This window comes from Anopheles aquasalis, chromosome 3, assembly GCF_943734665.1.
Source record: "Anopheles aquasalis chromosome 3, idAnoAquaMG_Q_19, whole genome shotgun sequence".
NCBI lineage: Eukaryota > Metazoa > Arthropoda > Insecta > Diptera > Culicidae > Anopheles > Anopheles aquasalis.
Genome location: NC_064878.1, coordinates 4,352,501 through 4,375,000, shown reverse-complemented (window position 1 = coordinate 4,375,000; position 22,500 = coordinate 4,352,501). Strand labels below are relative to the sequence as shown.

Sequence of the window (22,500 nt, the reverse complement as noted above, 5' to 3'; positions counted from 1 at the left end):
ACTTTAACCAGCAAATAAGAATCAGCGCGTCGTCGCTGGTATTTGATGTGGACTCGGCACGTATGCCTCACCGGCACGTGCTACAGTGGGAGTTAAAGCTCCAACGGCATCAAGAAAAGCTCCAAAACGACCACGGACAACGGAACGGGTAGGTCACGTTTCGAGGCGTCGCTCCGCTGGTTCTGTTTGCGCGCTTACTGTTTTTAACGTAAAACTAGTATATCCGCCATCCGGTGCCCGTCACCGGATTATTGTTCTCTCAGCCTCCGAGTAGTGCGCACGTGCTGCCGTTCTGGAATAAGGTGGAAACAGAGGATTGTCCAAGGATTGAAAGAGTTTAGTGTTAAAGGCGGTAACGGCCGTTCTTTTTTGCCGCCCCATTCGTGCCCCCGTGCCGTGTTGGTTTTTGTGTACTTTCGCCCACACAGAACGGGTGTGTGCTGGCGTTTTGAGACCCCGAACGAATGATCTCTTAACTGTTTCTTCAACGTAGAGCCAATAGTGTAATATGCAGAGCTCGTTACCACGGAACGATGTGCTTAGCGACCGCATCGAATCGCATGCCTAGTGGGCCTGCCAGCACTTCCGGTATTCGTGGAAAGAATCAGCTGTTGGAGTGTTGAACCGGCGACGTTCCGCGTGATGCAACGCAGTGCAGAACCAGCATGTTTACGTTCCTATACCGTCTGTGCGCGCTACGCTTTCTCTACTTCTTCACGTTCGGACCCCTACGATGTGTGCGTGCATACAACGAAGTGGGTTAGCCAGGTGTGAAGAGAAAGCACAGAAATCTCCGGTGAAGATCCGACCGGAGGGGCAATTGTGTTTGTACCTTTCTCGGGTGGGCGCCTTGAACAAGATGAGTTAAGAATTACGCGAGACGCATATTCTGTTTTCATCTGGGCTCCCTTGATCGGGCCGAAGAAGGTAGACGAGTCAGTCGCGCCAGGTGTTGTAAGGGAGCGAGCGGCCGGTTTTCCAAATTCTTGTTTAGCACACCCAGCAGGAAGCAAGTTCTTCCGCATGCCAGCCCTGCTACTGGTTAGGAATTTTGATTCGTTCTATTCGGAATATTTATATATATTTCATATAATCGACATAAGCCAACACTCCGTTTGCCAAACCTGCTTGACGTCCACGTCGTGTCGCGTTGGTTTCACAGTTTTTTTTTGGTACTGCGGATTACCTGCTGTTTTTTTTGCTCTTCTCTCTCTTCACTGGAGCCGTGATCGAACATCATGTCCGCACCTCTCGATGAAGAAGTGTGCCCCTTGCTAATGACTCAAACAAGCGCTAGCCCCCCGGGCTGGGGAGGGGAAAGTGTGAAAAACGAGGCGTTAAGAGAATGCTGACCTCTGTTATGGCGGAAGCAATCCCCAAAACAACCAGGATGCGACACCGTGTGACAAGTACCCGCGTGATGGCGATCTAGTAGCCCCGTGCCTGTTAGCCATGGGTTGCTTTTCTTTGCGAATGGTTTTTCCAACCACGAACTGGTCGTCACAAGGAATGGTCCATGACACCCCCACCGGTCGCTTCCTCCCTTCCCATTTGCTCACCTAATCATCAACATGATCATCTGCGGTCGGCGACTGTTAAGGAAGGGGGTCTGTAGCGATCGCAAATGATCGCTGAATGCTCTGTAGTCGTGTGGTCGAGAGGAGAAGTAAGTAAAATGCTCCATTCGCTCCATCTCCCCAAAAACAGGCTGAAGGCGGTGCTGTGAAGGCCTCGCGCGCATTTGCTGCAACAACCATCGCCACCACCACCATCACCAGCAACAGCAACAGCAACAGCAACACCACAATCACCATTAGCAAGTCGATGCAGTGCAGTGCAGTGCGGTGCGGCGTGGCGGGAAATCGGTACGAAACGTTCAAAGTAAAAGTAGTGTAATAAGCAATAGAGTGTGTATTCAGTGTGTGCTGTGTGCTGCGTGTGCTTTGATACAGAAGAAGGGGTCTGGGTCTTCGATGCAAGACGACGCATGAGACGACCACCGGGCCGTGCCGTGCCGTGAGTCGTCGAACCTCGCGCCAAGCAGTTGAGAGCCACAACGCCCCAAAAGGCGTCCGCACTCGTAGTGTTGTGTTTGTGCCCAGGTGTGTGTCTTTGTACGTGTGCCCGTGTATGTGTGCATGGTCGGGCCTCGTATGAGTGATCTCTGTGTGTAAGTAGTAGCAGCAAATGAAAATAGAAGTGCTGCGGGAAAACGCACGAGGAAGTCACGGAAGGGTGGTGGCGGGAGGGGGTATGAAGTGGTAAAGTGAAAGCAAACGGGGTGGAAAAAGGAGTACACGGCAAAGTGAACCACGCGGTGCGGTAGTGTGCTGCACGAGGAGAAAGAAAGAGGAGAGCTTTAGCATCCATTGAAAGCATCGGCACGACGAGCATTAAAGACGACGACGAAAATCGCAAAGGTTAGTGGAGATGCTGTCTATCGCTTAAAATGGCCACTTGGTAATAATAATTTATAGTTCAGTATAGGGCAATTTATTGCAAAACACATCTAGTATATAAATTAATTTGTTGAACACTAAGCTTCTAAATTACTGCGATTAAAACCGACATACTGAGCAAGGTTTACTGAGAAAATATGCTCGAGTGTACTACATCCAAGGGCCTACTAGAACACCATATCGCCAGAGAACACTTTGCGTTGAGGCAAACAACTCGAGGAGTACCTTGGCAACGGAAATTGCTACTGTCGCCCGTCACCTCAGACTGTTGTAGCTACGGAAGCTGCAAAGCATTATGTGACGAGACGATTGGCAATCGGAATGATAGCCCATCCCATCAGCTATTATGCTAAAGTCGCGCAGAGTTGAAGCGAGTCCCACTGTGGTTTGCATCGACTGCAAATCGTATCTGTACCACCGGGAGGCGCATCAAAACATACCATATCACAACCCCTCGGCGAACCAGTTTTGCACTTTTTTCCCTCACTTTGTTTTTTGCTCTCCGATGCGGTGGCTGCAGATGGTTGGTGTCAAACGGGTTTTTTATTTGAACACGGCCAATTGCGGTGGCGAGAAGTGAAGGGGAGGAGTGCTGCTTTGTGGTCAAAAGGCTGCAAACGAGGCTGCTAGAAGTAACGAAGTACGAAGACAGGAAAGACAGTCTTGAGACTTAAAAGGTGAGACGGTAAGAGAGACCTTTCGCGATTGCGAGCATGCGAACTGATCGAACGGGATCGATCGTTCTTCTGAGGTCTGAGTTGCCTTTCATTCATCCAAACTAACTGATAAAGCAATTGGTATAATACAGAGACCGTAAATTTTTGAATGGGGAAGTGCATTTAGCAGCAGAATATAAAGAGAAAATTATTGATAAAATCCAAAAAAGGAAGTCTGCCAAAAACGTCAAATCGAAACGTTATCACATTTCAAGGTCACACTCCAAGACTTCTTTTCAGCATTCCTTCGTTCTCATTCCATCTTTGGGAGGAAGGAAGCAAGTTGTTGCCCCTGTTCGTCTTCAATATTAACATGCAGATGGTGCAGAGAGCTCTGTGATGAAGGCCAGAGTGATAGTCAGGCGCATCGTAAAAGGTCAAAGCGGCAGATCGCTGTTTGGTTATTGCCGTCTTCCTTTGTAGGCTCATCGGGAATACGGCTTCAATGGCCACTAACCGGTATGGATTCGGTGCGTCAGGTTTGTAAAATTGTTTGCTTTTGCGGCCGTGCCTCCGCTTCCGTGTTCCCCGTGACCTTTGACCTCGGGCGTTCAATTTTATGCTCATGCTATCGGTGCCGCTAATTATCCAACCGTGGATCGTGGGCCGCGAAAAGCAAGCACCGGTAGAGAGCCTCGAACTCCAAGCGAATCATCGCATCTTCGTTTCCTTCGCTGCGTCACTGTGTTCCAACAGGGCGATCGGATGATTATCATACCAAAGACCATGAATAAGTACAGCAAACTATTACGCATCGCAAGTAGTAAAGATTGGGGGCCGCGTAGCGCCAGTGTAGTTGCGAAAAATAACCCCAAAAATGTACAACATCCACCGCTGGTAATAGTCTGTGTTGTGGAAGAGAGAGAGAGAGAAAATGGGGTTGAATGAGGAGGACGATTGTTGAAGACGAAGAAGTGATGCTGCTCGAGCGAAGTGGATTTGGTCAGGTTTTGAGGGCAACAAGAGCTTTGGGGATTTCCCGGCCATTTCCGGCACCGTTACGATCACAGCCAGGAACTTCGCTGCGCCTTAAACTGTACGGCAAGAATAGTGAATAGAAGAAGCCACTCGAACTCGTTCCAGGTGATCAAACAAGAACTTCAGTACATCGGCATCTCATTTGGCGCACAAGGTGGTCGATCAGAGCGAACAAGACGGCGATGATTCAGCCGTTTACGCTTGGCATAGTGTTGGTCATGGAGATATAATTGAAATATTCGTCCAGAATATTTTGATTGTTTTATCTACCGATCGATAACGGCTTCTTGTTCATCAACTTCTTGCAAAAATAAATCCAATAACTCTCATAATATCCATCATTACAAGCTCTTTGTCATCCTTACGTTTGTAAAATACTTGAGCGATCGGCTAATGCACGTTATTACATTAGATACATACCGTTCAAATACGGACTACGATCCCTATCGCTCGATTACATCCTGGAAGTACTTGCGCCTGCATAATGTCTCTCTCTCACACGTAGTCCACGTCAGCTTGTTAGCAACATATTTCTCTCTCCCTCTTTCTATCTCTCTGTCGCTTCGATCGTTACATCACCGTAGCGCAAGCAAAGTGTGCTGTAAGAGATGCTGATGGTGCCTTCCGTCGTTTCATTACTGACCACAGCGCACGTCTTTTACCTTCGCCCGTCTTCCCGCATCTAACTTCCGCAACATCTCGTTGCCAGGCCGCTAACAAAACCGCCCCAGGGAGCTCAACGTACAACAGACTCCTGGCGATAGGTAGGATTGTTGGATAAATATGGAGGAAAAATTAGCTAACGGCCCCGTGACAAACAGTTTGTCGTCGACGATTTAAAAGTTCTCGCCAGTTTCTGTGACTTTTAGAAGATTTTTTTCATAACGACCTTCAAGAGAAGTCGGAGGATCATCTGTCCAATTAGAGGATCGACCTTGAGGCTTCACTTCCCGGTGTAATCAAACAAAGCATCGACAATCAAGCACCCATAAGCTCTAGTTCTTTTCCCGCGCTGAATCCATACCACAATCCAAACATCTTGGCTGGTTGCCCTAAACACGGCGCAGCACCGTGTATACAAACATGTGTTTTGTTTGTTGTTTCTAAACCACTTGCCCACAATGTTGATACAAGCGTTGATCGAGCAACGCGCACCACGCACCACCACCGTATTGGTTGTTTGAAGCACACCGTGTATGTATTTTATGCCCAAATGTTGTCAGCACAGTTGTCAACTCGTCAACATCATGGGACATCCTCGCTTCCATTGGAGCCACGCCACGAAAGGAGCGTTTAAACAACGGATTGAGCACCACCAGCAGTGTCCAAACAGCAGTTCGATAATGCTATCGCTGCCAGATTATCGGATCCGTTTGTTTTCCTTTGGTCCTTTTGTCTGATCCCGGCCGCTATCTGCTGCCTGACTTATGGCCGGTCGTGACTTGCAAAAAGTCGCCCCACCAGAGGGGAGAGGGGTATAAAATACGCGCCGCCCATCCACTCGGTCCCGGACAGCGTATCGTTTTTCGAATGAAGAGATATAGCGTTGTCGGCGTGAGCAAGAACGAAAGCCTGGTCAGCCGGTGTTGGCCAGCTGCTGCTCCTTTTACTGCACGCTAGAATGCACACGCTTCATCGGCTCTAATCTCGCCCCTGGAATTGAAGCGAATTCAAGCGATCGGCCGACGGAAGTGTCTGCCCATGGCCACGCGCGTGGGGGTCAACATATCGTCCGAGGAGAAAATTCCCCCATTGTATTCTTTTCATAAAATCGATTCGCCGGCGCTACTGCTACTCATGCCGCTGCTCAATGGGTGAGAGATAAATCTGTAGCTTTAGTGTGCGCCTTTGTTTGCTTTGCTTGCCCTCTACTGGCGTTGTTGGGCAGCAGTTTGTTGCTCTGACCTTTCCCTTGGTCCCTGGTGGGCAGTTTACAAGGACTTTGTAACTTGAGGAAAGGAAAACGAGAGACCGAGAGAAGCGAAAACTATGCAAGGAAAAGTGAAGTGAAACCTCGACAATGATAAGAGCATTATGACGTCTTGGAAAACCGTTCTCCTCTCTTAACCGCGGTCGTCGGTACGATGGCAGCGAATACGCGAACCAATTGGATTGAATGAACTTAAGCCATAAACCAGCACCAACTCACCCCTCGCTGGTGGACGGACAGAGAGCGGCGGTCGTTTTTTTTTCTCCTCCATTTCATTCTGATGTCAATCCACGACGCACGGCGAGAGGCAATTTATTATTGTTATTATCTGGAAGAAGTTATGCTGTGCGCGACCAGCACGACGACGTTCACAAGTTGTACCAGCATAACGCGACGACGAACCTCCAGGCCATGCAGCGCCGTTGGCGTACGGTGCTGATCGGTGATTGGAGTGCGGCCGCTAGTAGACGGACGGTCGCATAAATGGTGAAAATCCGTACCACCCCCCCCTCAGGGAGGGAAAACAGTGGTAGAGAGAGGGGTAAACTCGTTTTCCGCTGCACCGGAGACCGTACCGAGAAGAATTCATCATTGCGCAATGTGCAGCCGGAACGTTAGTATGTTGCAATCCATCGGAATCTAGCGACATCTAGTAGCATATGCCCGGTGTTCGTATGCGTTTGTACATATCGAGAATTGAGGAGAAGGGCCAGTCCGGCCGAGGGGGTGCATCATGGGCTGCAGGGGTAGCTGGGAAGGCCGTTTCAATGAAGTGCCCACCGGGAGGAGTGGTAAACCAGTGTGACGAGCGAGAAGGGCCCAGCGAGAGACACTTTATTATACATACGAACGCAATCGTAGAACATGTGTCGGATAGAACGGATTCGTCTTGCATCGTGAGGTGCAAAGGTGTAGTGGGGGGGGGGGAGGCGGAGAGCCAACACAGTTTGCAAAGTAAACGACCGTTCTGGACTGGATTGAACGGTAGCACGGGTATTGGCGTGACTGTTAAAGGGGTGCATGATGCAGCTGTACTTATTGCGATATTGCTTTATTCGACTGCTGGACAGATTGAACAGTTGCAGTGACAGATTTACATCGCACCAATAATGAGGAGTGATTTTTAAGCGATAATAAAAATCCTACACTGCACAACAAGCTACTCAAGTGTTGTAAAGGGGCGCGCATTATTGCAGAAGCTGTAGTGGCTTAATCGGCAAGAGCCAAAAGAGGCTCATTTTTGGCGAATGTTTTGTGAAGAAACCATTCAACTTATTTTTCTCAAGTGAATGTCATATTAAACTACAACTTTTCAAGAATATTTGCTTGCGTTTTGGTGTAGATTTGTTTAAAACTTCATCCATGGCATCAAATTTAGGAAGGCATGAATGTATGCCGAATCTTATGCCGTATCATATACCAGACGCCTGTAAAAAAGGTGGTTCCTAGAGAGCATTTTTAAGCATTAGCCTTTGAGGTGAGAACCACCGAGGCCTTTCCTCCATCATTCTTTGCAGAGAGCAACGAGTTCCATTAAACGTGTTCGCTTCTGTCCACTACAACAAATGGCAGCGCGCGTCGATGGAATCCCACGCTCGACCAACAGAAGAAGCTACCAATTGTGTGCAATGATGACAAGAACGATGATTGCTGCCTGCCCGCCTGCCTGCACGCACAATTTCTCGATTCATCGAGACAATTCTCGTTGCAATTTGCGATTGCCGCTCGCTCTCTGGTACATGGCGGTGTCATCTGCCGGGCCTGCAATGACCGCAATCTGAAGGCCATTCAGAAACTCTGCCATTGCCCTGCCGTTCCAAGGCACACAGGATTTCGTTTTCCCGATTTCCTTGGTCCGTTGGTGGTTTCGAGACCAATGCTTTACCGTCGTCCGTTCTTGTGTCTGTTTTTGCATCGTGCTATTTCTGTGGGCTATCCGGTTCTGCTGCACCATAAAGATAGAGAGAGAGAGAGAGAGAGAGAGAGAGAGAGAGAGAGAGAGAGAGAGAGAGAGAGAGAGAGAGAGAGAGAGAGAGTGCACAGCCTCTGTTCAAGGTCCTTCAGGTCGTTTGCCTGCCATTCCAAGGCGCACAGCATTTCCTTTCCCGATTTCCTTGGCTTTCGGCTGGTTTTTGAACGAGATCCACCACCTTCAGCAAACGATCCGTTCTTTGCCCGAGCACTTTCGGATTTTATCTGCTGCTCATCGTATGTGCTATCCGCGTACTGTCTCCAGAAAGGGAGAGAGAGAGTGTGTAATGATAGCCATTCCAAGGCGCACTACGCACGTTCCTTTCGCAAACGCACTACGCACGTTCTTTTTGCAGTCTCGCTATTCGTGCCCTGGTGTGATTTGTTTGGCAGCATAAAACATAAATCCTTCCGCTACAATACTGTAACCCGGAAAACAAACCAATCCTGAACTCGTTTATTGATCAAACATTCCGTCCCGATAAATCCGAATTGGTTTATCGGTTGGATATGCGTTAAATATTTGTGGCTAGCAAATTGGAGTGCTTCTTTTTTCCTCTCTTTCTCTCTCGCAAGTCGATGCTGCTGACATCGTTTAGACGAAACCACAAAAATCGCTGATACAAAAGAGAAGAAGAGAAAAAAAACAGAAGCAGAGATCTGCACAGATTTGCATAAACATGGTAGCTGCGCTACCATGCTGGGTCTCTTGTGGTGACGCGGCCAATGGTTTTAAAATCGAAAAAGCTCCATTCCAAATCCGTCCCCCAACACTAAAGTGTCCGTGCAGCCTTTTAGTCACACTCCATAACACGCACGTTCCTCCCTCCATCAGCGAATCCATCGAAAGCGAAACCAAACATCGAACCACACGAACCGGTAGCCACGGACTGCTGCGATGCGAGGTGCTTGGAAAAGGAAAACCGTCGACGTCGAAAAGGAAAAACCTACCTCAACACGCGGGGGAACGCGAGTGAATGTCCGGTCGGTTGACTCGGGCTCCGTTCACCGTAGCCCCGTTACGCGTACGCCACAACGAGGAATGTCGCCCGGTTATTCGTTTGGATGGTTGGTGGGTTCGATCACACCACAAGGCGTACCGTTTTATGTTCCTTTGCTGATGCATTTTCCCATCCCAATACCGCGAGATGGTGGTCGGGTGGTCGGGGGGATAGTATTGATCGGATTTCAATCCAGCTTGGGTCGCGAAGGCCATACCCATGCGACACAGAAGTCCATTCGAATCGTAATGGGCAACTCGGGCGGGGGAGTAATTTGGGGTGATAAATTATTCTCCTGCACAATAATGTGATACACCGCCACCGGGGAAGTTATTAAGTGTGGTGTACGCCATGCCCCATGCACTTACGCTAACGGATGGGCGTTGTGCTGCACGAAAGCACGGGAAGTGTTTGGGAACCGTGTTCGCGAATCGCGAACCGTGTTCGTGACGAACAATTTAACAGGATTGGCAGTTGATGTATAGAGTCATTTGAAACGCAATCCAACGGCCCCCTTTAACGGTTAACGTTGTTACACTTGATGGTCAAATTGAATTGCAAAATGGTTTAAACGGTGTAGCAGAAAAAACCACCGATTGATTGGCGAAAATTACATTTGGCTTCTTGCAAGCTTCCAGTGAGCAAGGAAGTGGATGCGATGCAATTTTCATATTTTCCTAGCATGTAGTTTAACATGTTTAGCGGACAAATTCCGCTCTATTGTAATAATTTGTACTCCAGAATGATAAATAATGCATCAAAAGGAGCTGCTGGAATAGATAGGTCCAGAAAAATGCTTCATTTGTTTGCTTTATGCAACATACTGGTAATAAAGAACGTCAATATTCTAACACCCTAATCAGTAATCATTGGATTTACTCGCATGAACGACCAAAACAGAGGTTGAATGGACCCGGGCGACCAATTTTATTAATGGACTATTTGCAAGGATGTTGGTTGCTCTTCATTTCATTACTATTCATTCATTCATCAACCGGCGCTACAAGCACAAGCCACATGGTGCTCTCTTTTATGCTTCAAGCATAATGCCGCCATCCGACGGCCCGAAATGATGCCGATAAACCCGTTGACCAGCGTGACGGGAAAAATCCAATTAATCGCTCGCGGATGCCTCTGTTGCTTGCGGTATTCTTTTTTTTTGCCGAACGCGCGTTAATTACATTTTTAAAAGCTGTTCTTCTCCTCTCTCCTCTTTCGTCCTTTGTAGCTTTCCGATGAGGAAAATTGAACGAACGATTATTCGACCAGCAGCAGCAGCAGCGGCATCAGGACGAACCGAGCGCCGTGCGCAACGGTGAGCGACAGTTATGAGTGCGTTGTTGGTCACGAACATTATACGAGAGCATCGCTACAATAACATAGCACTAGCAGCAGCAGCAGCAGCAGTGACACTTATTTGACGAGTCTGGTACTGACGCCAGTGATAAACGATTACCCGAGGTAAGTAGCGTTAGTGGCGATGGCCACGGTGGTTGGTGGTGGCTGACTCGATGGCGCCCTTTATTGCTTCATCATAAATGGTTGCGGGCAAACTATCACCGAAAATAGCTACACCATATTGCTGCTGCTGCTGCCGCTGCTCTGATATGCAAATTTATGTGCCAAATTTATCCGCATCTAATATTAGCGGTACGTCTTTGTGTCTCAGGGCGGCACGACTCGGCATTGAGGACCTCTTCAGCTCTATCCCCAGCTGTGCGCCCCTGTTGTGACCAAAGAAACCCACAATCACGTGCAGCTCTCGTTTGCGCACTTCAATCTGCACAAATAGATCATTCTTACGTTTCCAAAATAATACCCCTTGGCTACTGTAAGGACAACACCCGCTACTCATTCGCAACTTCGCCGACACGCAAAGCGCTTCCTTTTTGGCCTCCAGCTAAAGCCGTGGGTGCCGCATAATTGGCTCTTAATGTAGTCGCGCCCCCGCAATCCGCAATCTCAATCATCATTCCGAGCACTGCTGCGTGTGCTCCATATTTTTAGCATCTCATTTGCGTACCGTTTATCGTGCAATTATGCGCCTTGCCTGGGGGGTGGTGGGGAGACTTCTGGAGCCTCTGGCGGGCTGAGGCGCAGATGAAAACATTATGTAATGAACAGGCTCGAGGATACTCCAGTTCCCGCTTCCGTTCTCGTTCTTTGTCTTTTGCCGAAAGTCAAACAATCTGCGTAGATTGCCGGCCACTGGTATGGTGTGTTGGTTAGGACCTTGCGTGTAGTTCCGAGTTTGCTCGCCACTTACCGCGAAGCACAAGGACTGTGCATATGAACGAAGGACCATCAGAAAAGTTGGTCACAATCTCCAGTCTGCGATATGTGAACGTATCATTTGTGGCCTCACAAATAGCCAGCCTTCTATAATGATAGCCCCGTAAGTACTGGCCACGGATTCGAGGAACGACAACAACGAGGCACGAGTATCATAACTGATCGATTTGCATCACATGCTTCCGTGTCCTTTGCTTGCGCTTTCTTGCAAGTGCTCGGACAACACTTCCTAGAACCTGGCGCTCGTAAGGATGGTGAACGGTAACGTACCGCTCTCTTTATCGTCCGTCCTTAATTTACAATCGCTACCAGAAGGGGTGGCGGGGTGTCCAGATCCGAGAGTTCCGCATTCAGCACCGGCAGACAGCAAAAGCGTCGAGGGAGGTGGGAATTCCCTCATCAGGCGTGATTCCCTTTGCCACCCTCTAGCCCATGTGATGAGGCATGAACTTAGGGTGCCCTCGGCGCGCTGTGGTGTTATTAGAAGCGATCAGTACACTCATTCGACCGGCACCTTTGGCCCGTGCTTACGCTCGTTCGCTGAGTACAGCACGAAAGGATTATTAACGCTGCGCTGGTAGTACCGGGCAAGGTCTAACCTTCCGGGACGCGGACGGCCATAATCATCCTCTCCAATTGTTGGTGTAGCTATTAAATTATCGTTTGGTTGTGGCTTTCAATTTTTTTTTGTGTGCGTCTGTGCATGAGTTCGCGAAGAGAAACCGCGTCAAGTGTAATTTGCAGTGAGGATTTGCTCTTGCAAAAATTAAGATATTTTTTTTACGAAAGAAAAACACTTTAAGTGAAATTGAAGACTGAAAAGTGGTGTTTGGGATAAGTAAGTAATGAAATGGTAATACATATTTCAATACTAAGTATCGCTTACCTCAATTGTTGAGTGAACCGTTTGTAAAAGACAAAAAGAAACGGGAAAATGGAAGACAAAAACCCCCGTACTCAATGATAGGAAAAAGGAGCTACAGTTTTTAGTGACCACTCTTGATTGCAATTTCCGAAAACAAAATGTTGTCCATAAACCACAAAAAATAACCCTCTACGAAGCAATCGAAAGTGGGTAAACCAAATGGATAGCTAATGTGATAAATCGCATCATCGCGCAAGGCAGGAAAAACATCGAAACACATTTCTCACCGTGCTCGCTGGTTCACCGACTTTCGCAGCAGCAGAAGAACCACAGCGTGACGGCGGTCGACTGTTCGATAATTGATTACGCCCGGCGGACGGCGAACGAGACTGGGTTCCCGGGTCTCGGGTCAATATATTTGAACCCCAAACCGTAGCACAAACCGTCCTTGTCCCAGGCAACCTCGATGTCGTGAGTTTATCATTTCCCCGTCATCGTCCTCTTGCTTGCCAAGGACAGTCTGCCAGGAATCCAATCCAAGTGTGCATTCTCAGTGTGCGAACGTTCGTGCGTGCGTGCGTGCGTTTCTCTTTTCCGGTGTGTTGCATCTTCCGCACGAAATGTTGCAAAAGTGTTCAAAGCGTTCGCATATGCGTTCAAGGGCCTACAGTGGCACCACACCACACTGAAACACAACTCAATTGTTGTCGAACACGAACAAGTGCACCTGGTGAGCCGAGGCAGAGTAATTCAATTTATCTACCTCTCCCACTCCACTCCACAGCGTGTGGCTTCTGTGTGGACTTTAAACTCGGCAAATATTCGACTGATAAGCATCGGTACGGGTTGGTGCTCTAGGGGCGCGAGAGCGCCATGGGAAGCTACCATCAGATACCGTTTGCGCCTTCTGACGTAGATGCGTTGCCGATGCCAGTGCCGTAACCACCGGCGGCTATCAGGGCGTACGCGATTATCTATCAAACCACTGGAAAAGCGCAACGAGGCGGAGTTAATTTAGTGCTTCACGAGAACCGAGAACCGAATGTTCACGATGACGATGCACATTGACCAGCAGCGGTTCCGTCACAACGGAACACCGGTGGTTCCGGTGGCAATAAATTATCATTGAGCAGCGTGTGATGCACCCGAGATGATGCCACCACGATGTGACTACTCCCGTTTCCCAGGCCAATTGAGTTGAGAACGGAGAAGGTCATTTGTCGACGGTTCTGTTCGCTCACCTCACGCACAAGCACAAGACGAGAGTGTTGCTCTCGGGACCCCGCGCAGTTTGTTGTATCGAATTCTGGTGCCTAATCCTCACCGTCTCGGTCTAGACGGGCTCGGACGTCAATTTCATCCCATTAGGGCACATCCGGTTGATACTAAGGCCACAGTCAGGGCACACAACGTGCTACTGGTGCACCGACGTGGTATTTCGTAGCATGGATCGAACGAATCTTATCAAGCTCTCCTGGTACTGGCAATAAGGGTGATGATAGAGCCGTAGCCGCGTTCAGGCAGTTCACACCTAGCCGTCGTCTTATCCGTTCCGTGGGCTGCCGTGTTCAAGCCGTTCAAACCAATACGTCGCCAAAAAGGACCGCTTCCGTGATCGATTCCGTCTTGGGGGGATTGGTGAGATAGTCTTAATACTGAAACTGAGACCCTGGACATGGGTTGCACTTACATAATTACTGCAAATACTTCGGGGCACAACTGTTCACGATAACGTTTTATTCTAAGTTTTGGATGAACCAAAGGTAACTGTGATTCATACCCGTTCCGTAGCTAAATTGCTTCCAAGATTGCTTGGACCTTCACATGATTTTTCTTCTTGCTTTGAGTTTAATTCACAACAATTCTTCTCGGTGAGGGACTGACTGACTTTCTGTTGCAGAAACGACCTTACAATCCTCTTGGGTCTAGACTTTGTAACGGGAATCGTTTTCTTGGACCCACGAAAAGTCATTAACTGAGAATCAGAGCTGTTCAGACACGATATGTTGCTACACCATGTTTTTGTTTTCTTTGTTCTCCCGCTCTCGTTGGTATTCAAGACCTGCGCGCTTCCGGTTCCTTTTCCCTGTGGTCTTTGGTTTTTTTGATTTTTGGCCGGCTTCCTCCTTCAGAAGTACCGTAGCAGCGTGGACACGTGTTCTGACTGATTAAAATTTCAAATAACATTCGATCCGCTCCCACATTAGATCGCTTTAAAGTACAAAGCGACGCGCGTACGCGTACGGAGCACGCTGGCATTAAACTTCTGGCACCACCATCCTCTCAATGAATAATTCCGTCACCGTTTGCCACCCAGTAGAGGGCGGCGCGGGGATTTCTGCTCTGAATAACTAATAACTCATCACGGAACGGAACCGCAAGGAAAGGGGGGAGCCGATGCAACACACACCAGACACCGCGTGTCCACCTCCGTCATCGCTTCGGTTTTTTTTGCCAAGCGTCACGCACGCGTCACATTACCACGTCCATCATGACGTCACGGGGAGGGGGGAATGGGCAGCGGTGGCGATCGATTACCGGTAACATCGGAGCTACGTGGCAACTTCGTCGAATGGCTATTTCTGCCGCACGTTCCCCGTATGTGTAATCGTGCGTAGTTCAATCGGGCCAGTGACCATCCAGTGGACGCATGGTGCGGAAGCGTGAGCAGTGTCAGGACAGGTTGACGCCCAAGCCAATCGACCGCTTGCTTGCCAGTGCGCTATTGTTTACGCTCGCGGTCAGTTCCCGTGGCACATGCGACATGTTTATCACAACGACATTCACGGTGTCGTAGTAATGCTGGTGACGCTACGGCCGAGTGAGTGATTGGTGGCCGGTTGTTTGCTGTCCATCGCTAGAATGATTAACGAGACTCGGTGGGTGGTGCCTCTTCAGTGTCGCTCGGTTTTCATGCTTATGAATACTAAGCGACATTGGTGCTACGATCACGATCGAAATCAGCGCGAAAATCCCGTTTGATCCGTCTCGCGGAGTCGCGAACCGAAGAATGGAACTTCTTCCTGGCGTTCCGTCGCTTCCGTCTGCATAATGTGAACGTGACATCGTAGATAAATTAAAGGCAACGGTTCGAAATGAAGCATTGCTCTGGCAATGGCGAAGTGAAGTGCGATTGACCACATTTTGGGCACCACCGGAATCCAGCGTCCCAGCATCCCAGGCCGTGTTGGCATCGCATCGGTTTTTGGAATCACTCAATCTCGAGAGGGCGAGAAAATTTAAACTGGCGGCCATCGAGCGAACACAAGCACGCACCAGCAACGAAAACTCGAAAGGCAGAGGGAGGGCTAGATGGGGCTATATGCTTCGCTGACGCTCGACGCTTTGACCTTGGCCGATGCTGAACCGCTCGCATCGCACCGCGGATTGGAAATGGATTTCGAAATCTGTAAACTCTGTTGGTTGGGCTTGCACAAACAAATGCTGCGGCTGCGGCTCCGGCTCCGGGTACCTCAGTTACATCGTCGAACGAACTGCTACTGCTGTCTGCCTGCCAGCCTACCAGCCTGTCTGTAATGCCCTTTTGGGGCTTCGCAAACCGCACTCGGCTGCGAAGTGGTTGGTGTGGTTTGGTGCGGTGTTCTTACGAAATCTTCCTTCGCCCGGAGCTGGTTCTTCTCTTGCATGCCGGCCTATGACTAATGGTTAACGGCGAGGAAACGCGCGATCTTTGTCTGTTCGGTGTGCCCAGCAGCCAATCCGATTTTGGGGGGGAGGACGATGACGAGATCGCTGAGCGTTCTTTACAGATCGGAACGGACCCAGAGGTTCGGAGCAGCCGGTATGAAATTAAATAAACGCGATCAAGTGATTCGAGTGGTTTCATTTTCAAGTGTGTCCGGCCATCTGTTGATCTTTGATTTGATGGTGATTTTTTTTCTTCTTTTAATTATGAACGTGGATCGTTGGCATTTCATTTGAATGAATGATCCATTCGGAACAGAATAAAAGCGAATTGGTTTGGTAGAATGTCTGGTTTATGAGTTTAGATCATCATTTGATGATATCTTGTTGAATTCTGTCATAAGCTAGAGCTTTAAACCGTTGAACGGATGATTAACTATCATATTTCTTTTCTAAAATTCGTAATATTCGTAATTTATAACACTTTTCAACGAGAAATATGACTTGCGATCAATCACAACCACAATGACGCTAGTTGTTTCTTCTACTTTGTGAAACGACCAGAGTGTGCTCCATCCAAAACGAAGCTAAATTTGGCCACAAAAAAAACAAACAATTGGGCGGGCATTGTTTCTTGCCTTTACGCGGCCAAAAACGTGTCCTATGGTCGATTTTGCACGGTTTAAAGAGGGAGCCACCCTCTCAGCAGCACCAAAAAGCAAAACCTTGATGTTTTGCATCGATTTCTCTATTTACGAACCCGATTTTGAAATCAATAATTGCTTTAAAAAATGTCTCCTAGTCAAACTTTTAGAATGTTTCTTATAAAACAAAAACAAGGGTATGATAATGAATCAGTCTCTTTTTTCGAAAGTTGTCCAGAGAACTTTCTACTGTCATCTTCATGATCTGATCGGTTGATCCATGTTTTATTTTATAGACAATCAAAGCTCACCGTTGACAGATAAGCTAATTGAAGGAAGATTTTATTGCCCGAATAATAAAATTCACCTCACTTGGCCTTTTTGCACACAATCCTTCGCGTGCATGTCACATTCGTTCTGTTTTGTTTTGTTTTCCCATTGATTTACAACCTGTTTCACCTTCCGCGGCTACATTGTAGCAGTCCATTGACGGATGGAGCCCATTCAATCACCGCGAAGAGAACCGAGCTGCTGACAAATGGGTCGTTCGGCTTGATTTGGTTGTGCGATGGACGGCTTTTGATTGAGATGAAAGCCAGCCGTCCTGCAGAACGGCTCCGTCGCGGATCGCAACGCTATTGAGATGTATGTACGCTTCAGCAAAACCGTGGAATGGCCACGGTGTTGACGTCCCACTCTGGGTCCCTTTTCCGTTGATTACCCGTGCCCGTGTACAGCGCGTTGACCTTGCGGTACGTGGCGCAGGGCTTCAGTGTGCCTTTTCGCTGCTTCATCACGAGATCGCATCGATCGCACTCATCACAGTCCTCTTTCGTCAAGCCATCAAGAAGCGGCGGTCTCGTCGGTGCTTATAGCAGCAGTAGCAGCACCAGTGGCCGGTGGCCTAATGCATATATTCTGTCCTAGAATTCGGTCGCGTACCAAGCAGTACCACTAGCGTCTAGCTTCGGTTCTTAAAGGCACAAAACACTTCAAGTAATCCCCTCCCCACTCAAGTAAAGCAGGCCAGCCACCACTCCCTGCATCCAGCACACCTCTCTTAACGATCCGAGCACCGTTGATGGCGGTGGCATGATGTACGGAGTAGCAAGTGCGCCACCACCACCACCACCACCGTACCGTGCACACCACGGTGCGCCAATTTTTAGTTGTGTGCCCTGACCCAATGAGCGCTCTCGTAACTTGTTTGACGTCTTTTGCAATGTACCGGCAGTACCGTCCCGCGGCTCTGCCCGCGTGCTGCCATCATGCTCTCAACGATGGAGGCGCCCGTATGGACCACACAAATTGCACAAATTCGCACAAACAGACGACGCGACGTGGTGGCGGGCGCGAGCTCGCGGAACTACCGAGCATCTCTTCTTCTTGCGCACTCTCGAAGACGACGACCGCACCGGAACTCGTTGCTCGATGTCTCGTGATGCTGATGGTATAGGACTCATCGCACTATGGGCTTGCTTTGATGAAGCTATGGGCTTGGCATGAAGCATTATGCTTATCTGTTTCGAGCGTTAATAATGCTCAGTTTATATAGTACAAATTTAAACATAAATATCTCAACTTTTCCTCCAAATGCCCTAGAGTGAGTGGTCTCACGTGTGTCCGTGTGCTTGCTGTACGTGCGCACACCCGAGAACCCGCCCAAACTTTGCCTAATTTAATTTCACAATTTATTTCCATTCAATTGACGCAAAATAAATCTGAATCAACGAAGGCGGCGGCGGCGGCGGCGGCGATGGTGGTCGATTGCTTGCTGACGTCGCCACCACAGTGCACGGAACGGCACTGCAGACAGGCAGAGCAGAGATGAATCCCGGTGGAAGTAATGCACGATGACTTACCGCTTTACCGGGCAGGTGTTGGCAAACTTTTCGGGAGCTCCCGGTGCACCGGCTCGCGTCTCTCCTTCAACCTTTGCCATGTCTAGGTCGCCCGATTGACGTCAACGTGGGCTGGCTGGCTGGCTGGCTTTTTGGGGTCTGGTGTATACGCGCTGTGTGCTGTGGCACGTAGAGAAAAATCTGCGAACGTAAAGCGTGGTTGTTGTAGCGGTGATGATGGTCGGTGTCAGAATTGGACAGAAACAACTATCGCCGCTGAGGTGGTTGCTTGCGATGTCATGTTTTCTCTTGAAGTTGCTTAATTTTTCCACAGATTATTTACCTTCATTTCGTACATTACATTGCACAATACGACTGTAACATTTATTATTGTTGTACAAAAATGAAGACCTTCATGCTGCAAAGACATTAAGTGTGTTCCAGCCATTCAGCTTATCTTCTGTTCTGTTTCGATGTTCAAATCTCAATTCAGCTACCACAAAGGATTGCTTATGCAGTGTAAGGCGCCTAATGACTGGCGCCATTCGCTGTAATACCGCGCGTGTGTCATTAAAGTTTAATCATTTCTCAAGAAGTCCCCGATTGCCACTACCACTCTCAGCGTACCGAGGGAATGAAGTGCTTAACGCTATGCATTGTGTAATCGAGAACTCGAAGAACTTGTTCTACGGTACCGTTCCCGGAACTATTTCTCATACGCGCGGCACTCTCACCGTACAGAAGGTATGACATTCGGTGCCGGCATCCCGTGTGTTTCGTGTTGTGCCGTGGCCACCTGACGAACGGAACGTTGAAACTGATGAATCCATTAACACGCCTTGGCGGGGATTTCTTTATGATTAAATTACCGGCACGTCGGGAAGTGGAAGAAAACCACCCACCGGTACCCCGTATCCGGGTTGTGTTCGGGGGAGTTGGGGGTACCGCGGGGGATGAGAAATTTTTCCACTCAATACAGTACATTTCCACCACTCCGCTGCCTCCGCTGTTGGTGCGGGTTAGAGGCTTCCGGAAGTTGTAGTTTCAACGTTGAACCGTCATCCGTAGGGATACATTATTCAAACCACTTCAGCAATCGTGAGATACGACTCGTGTAGCATCAAATGCTGAACGTGCACACCCACGTGTGCCGTGAAAAACATCCGGCCCAGCATCGGGCACACATTGCCGAACGAAGGAATAAGCTATCAGGGAGAGGAGAATCCTTTCAAGCGACGCGATTGTACAACTCGTCTCGCAAGAGCATACCAAGAAGAAAAGTTTGTAAAACGAGCTGGAACCAAAGTCCCTTTTGTCGCTGAAAGAGGACGAAGATGCTGCCATGCCGCGTGCGATTGCCTTTGAAGTGGGGGATCGAGTGACGTCTTTCGATTTTCGTGCACAATAGCGCAAGGGAGCGCAGGGATTCATCGTCGTCGAGCTCCACACTTGTTCACGTCCTACGCGTGGCCTCCGCACATCGCCATCGTGCCGTCTGTTCGTGGGGACACGATTCGGGAGAAATTGTTTTTTTACGATCACAAAATCAAATTAACCGTATCTGTCCGCCGGTATCTTCGGACGGCGTTGCTGTCTCCAATTAGAGTGGCCAGAGAGTCGTCACGAAAGGAGGATTTGTGGATGAATTCGGAACCCTCGAGAAGGAGAATGATGCAATCTGGGGTCCTCGAGAGCGTCCAATTATATGTTTTTCGGTGAAGTTGCTTTTATTGACTTCCCTAGGACCTTGAAAGAAATAGACCCACGCACGCACACGTAAGTGGCAACATATGGTCAACGGTTGGTATAAAGTGAAGCTTCATTTTTTTAATTGAGACAATTTTAACGATGCATTAGTCACTGTATTTTGAATGGCTTGCAGGTTTTTCCTTTTTTTAAGTAGCTACATTCGTAGTAAAATGTTTTTTTGCTAATCCAAAACATGCTCCACAAACGATTTGCGCGTGTTTAATCCTAGAAAGCTTATAGAGAGCAAAACTCGCAGCGTTACTATTAAAAAAGGAGCACTATAGACCACTACTTTGCAACTTGTAAGCCATTTGCTTATCTAGCGAACGCAAGTACATCAGATTCCAATGGAACCAACGGAGGTACAAGCTCACCTCAAAAGTCTGAACTGAAAACCTTTTTTTTTTGCTTGCGACAATTCGCACCGTCATAAACGGCCACTGCCCGTTGACAGCTCGTTTGCTCGCACCGCACCGTTTTTATTCACTTACCCGGGGTTAGCCTTGCATGACACGGAGGGATGCTACTCGCAACAAAAAAAAAAACCACCCGATCGAATCTCAAGCCCCGAACCGATTACACAACGGCAGAGATTGGTTGCAGGATTCGTGTTTCCTCGCCGAGAGGCGATCGAACCATGCTCGACGATGGACTTCCTTTACAGAGCTGAGCTTCCATTAGCGCCACGTCAATATCGGAATATCGTGGTCGCGACCGCTCTTTGTCAGCTGTCTTGTCGACCTTTCATCATTATCCTTCGAGCAGTGTAAAAAAAAAACTGTGGCATCGTTCACTTACACTTTTCAGGAGCACACATCAAACCGCCGTAGTGCCGTGGACCGAGAGAGATGGTTTTGCATCTCAATCTCCAGATGGCCGTCGGCTTTCGTGTTGTTCGTTTTATCTACGCCGCGGATCGGAATCGAAGCTACGCTGTTGCGCACTATTTTATACGCCGTGCCATTGAAGGACAGTTCGTGCGGTGGAAATCGCTTGTTTGGCGTGAAGTCGAACGCGATAAAGCACAAAGAATGATTCTAGAGAATCCATCATGTCACGCAGCAAACATTTACAAATGATTTAAGTGTTTTATGCAATAACTACTTTAGATCACAATGTGTTCATCTTAATTCATTCGTCCTGTGGTCGAATCTAGCAACCGGCGTCCGTCTAGCAACCGATTTCTATAGAACCAGCATCCGTTGAATGTTCTCCTCTCTCACTTTACTAATTAGAAGCCAATGAAAGGCAAACAGAAACGGTTTGATTGAAGTCATGCTTACACACCATTGATTCTTCTGAATAGGAAAGGGAATCCCGGTCTTCATCTTTTACCCTCTGATGCTTCTCACGTGCCAAGCACGGACCGACCATGCCGGTCATGACTCCTTTTTGTTATTCTGTAATTAATTTTCTCGAGCCACAATCGCAATCACGGCGAAGCTTCCACGGACAAGAAAGCTCAAGGAAACTCGAACGCGATACGCTCACGTGTGGTCGACGATGGTGGTGTTCAGCTCAGCATCTCTGGCAGGACGGTGGGTGACCAATAATCTTTGCGGCGCACCACTAAATTAATAACGAACCATTGCACGTGGTTGCAAGCGAGGAGAGTGGAGGGAGTTGTCAATGAAGGAGGCGGCGGCGGGGGCTAGTAAGTAGGTTGTGTTCATTGTAATCCACCTTGTCCTTGGCAACCAACCAACGGCGCAACAACAGGAGGGTGGCCGGTTCAAGAAGTCAAGTCAACAGCAGCAGCAGCAGCACACCATAATAAACTCCTTTGCACACGTGGCCTAGCCCATCATGACGCCCAACGGAGGTGCGGGGTGCGATAGAAGATCGAAGAGAATGTAATTGTACTTAGCGCGTTGGTTGGCCAACCTCCTTCTCCTCCTCCTCCTCCCCGTAACCACACACTGTGGCCGTACCAAAGGTTAAGGTGATCCATATCTCTCTCTCTCTCTCTCTCTCTCTCTCTCTTTTTCTCGCTCCGTGCAAGGCAATGATGATAATGATGAACGAGCGAGCTCACCCAGGGCAGCGGCTTCGATTTTGCATTCCGCCAACGCCACCGTGTCGCCCCTTTGGTCGTCTCCGGTTCCACTTTTCCTCTCATTTGTCGGCGACCTTTGACCAGCGCCGCCGCCGCCCTTCGGCCGATCTTCTGGGACCGCCCTTCCATCCCTGGGCGCAAAAGGGCGGCGGGCGCGTCACGTTGTCACGGCTTTACCGGTGGACGGACGGTCAAGTGGTCCAGCGCTTTGACCGTGACCACTCTGGGTCTGGTCTGGTGTGGTGCTTGGTCAGCGTCCGATACCCGTGCCACTGCAATTGTGTAAATTATGATCAAACCCAGGTCTTGTCATATATTTATATATAAAGCCGACGATCGGCGGTACCCCGTGC

The 22,500-nt window shown here is 48.8% G+C and overlaps 1 protein-coding gene across 4 annotated transcripts in view; it reads left to right on the top strand.

Moving 5' to 3' along the window:
- The first annotated feature begins 123 nt into the window (after positions 1-123).
- LOC126575714 (diacylglycerol lipase-beta-like) overlaps positions 124-22,500 on the top strand; it is a 32,186-nt gene continuing 9,809 nt past the window's right edge. Inside the window, exons 1-3 of one of the 4 annotated variants that reach the window (XM_050236554.1) lie at positions 124-148; positions 1,708-2,420; positions 10,284-10,516. The gene's annotated coding sequence lies outside the window, so the exon portion shown is untranslated. The other 3 variants (XM_050236553.1, XM_050236556.1, XM_050236557.1) reach the window with 3 other exon arrangements.